Here is a 2,310-nt window from a genome sequence, read left to right on the forward strand (position 1 = left end):
TTGGTGCAGAGTGAAACAGCCATACATAAGTAAACACGCTGTTATCTGAACATCAAACCCAAGAGTGTGCGTTACACATCTATAGTACAATATCCCTATAAAATTTACTTAACATACAGTTTTCCCCTTTAATTTCCCCTTATGCAGCTTTAAGGTTGCTCAAATCATCTTGTTCCAAAGTCTTTAAAATCGCCATATATATTCTTTGCATATCTAATTATTCAAACTCAGCATTGTCTTTATTATGGCTGCACCAGATGTCTTATATACTGTATATCTTTTGGACTATTAATACACAGTTAATATAAAAAGATATGTTTAATATAATTTAAATATGTAAATATCGAGTGGTTTATTTCTTGTCTATTTTGAGTACAAAAAGTAAGTGTATTTAAGTAGACTTAATTATTATGTAATTGTGTCTCAAAATAGCACAGTCAAGTGCTCTGAAGTGTAGTCAAGTATATTTGAAGTTGTACTGCTTACACGTCGATACTTGGGGAAATGCGCTTGTTCACTTTCTTGGCGAGAGTTAGATGAGAAGATCGATACCAATCTCAAATGTGACAGTGGTATCAGTCGGTCTGAGAAAGAAAGGGAACAGGCTTATTTCTCAAAATGTCAAACTAGTTCCTTAAGGGTAGTCAAGTATATTTTAAGCTGTATACTTACGAATCATTTATACAACAAATGCAAAATCAGTATGTACAAAATAGCACCATGTAAGTAAGAAAGCAGAGCACAGTTTTTAGTGCAATCAGAGGACATTTTCACACACTTTAATATATTTTAATAACATCTAAAATGTGAATTACTCTTCATGACAGTACACTGAACTTCATATGTAAAATCGGTGGAATACCCACACATGAAAAATAAAACTAACCACAAGTGAGCCATGTTATAAAATGTCTTATTTATTAATTTATTACACAGCATATTTGTTAATAAAACATCTGCAAAAACAAAACAAAATAAACCTCACTCTCTACATCCTGTTATAAGGGTATGCAACCAAGATCATTTTAAAGCACAAAAGCATCAGTCACTTTCTTTGCATAGACTGCACCACCATTACTCTCCCTCAGACACTCATGTCAGCTTAACAAGCCCGCACAGTACCAAGCACTTTACTGACCCCATTTAATTTGCTATCCTCTAGAGTTTACTTACCCATGGGCCTCTTCTACTTTGTAAATGGAAGGTAAGAGCATGACTAATTGCGCTAATTGACCTGAACTCTTTTTGAATATGATAGTTTAGTTGTCCCTCTGCTGCATTTATAAACAGTTTAATATAGAATGAAGTTTAAAGGGGTATCCTCAAAACCTTTTGGAGGCCATGACGCTACATAATTTTATTGTCCTCGCGGTGTGTTTTCTCATTGTCAATGAAATGGGGTTTTTTTTAAAATCATATTTACAAGTTGAAGTCAAAAATATTCCAAAAATACACCGTAGCTGATTTTTTTCTTCTGAATTGGTCCATAGAGCAAAGAGCACAAGGCTATGCGCTATCTATCTAGTTGTCTCTGGTGCACATCAAATTAATAAATGCTGTAATCCCTACTAGTAATCTCTCAAGTAATTGCGATAATTCATAATTCTTTGAGTTCATTTGAATATCAGTGTTTATTTACAGAATCAACTTTTGGAGAAAACAAAATCCTATGATGAAGTGTTTCTAATCATGTTTAGAGTGGTATTGTCAGATTAAGGTTGTGTGGATGGTGAAACTGTTTATTATTGGTGTCATTCTTCATTCATACAATAAAAACTACACTTTCATACAGCGTTTAATGGATACACTTATCCAGGAAATAGTTATATTCTGACCTCAACCTGTGGGTCTGTGTCATATACAGAGAGAAATAAATGAGGTTATTTAGTATATCCATACACAAACCCATCTAAAGGAGTCCTTTCACCCAGCAATGCTGCCAGCAAACGTCTGTGTAATTAAGTTTAGTCAAAATTTAGATTCAGAATCAAATTGATTTTGCCATTTAGCTTTTGGTCAGAATCTAACACACTCCAGTGGAAAATCTAATTAAAACTACTAATTGAAGTATAAATGTAGGTAAATAATAATACATAAAATAGAAAGCGTCTTCATACTATCATATTATCATAATATCCAGTGCAGAAATTCAAGTGATGTACTGTCTGATGTGGAACAAAAAGACTAAAAATCTGTTTTGATTTAACTCTTCAAATCTTGAATAAAATTAGAACCTTGGGGGAAAAGCACTGCATTTTTCTTTGTGATGTGTTGATTATAAGCATGTCTGAGGAACAAAAGAAGAACACA

This window comes from Micropterus dolomieu, linkage group LG06, assembly GCF_021292245.1.
Source record: "Micropterus dolomieu isolate WLL.071019.BEF.003 ecotype Adirondacks linkage group LG06, ASM2129224v1, whole genome shotgun sequence".
NCBI lineage: Eukaryota > Metazoa > Chordata > Actinopteri > Centrarchiformes > Centrarchidae > Micropterus > Micropterus dolomieu.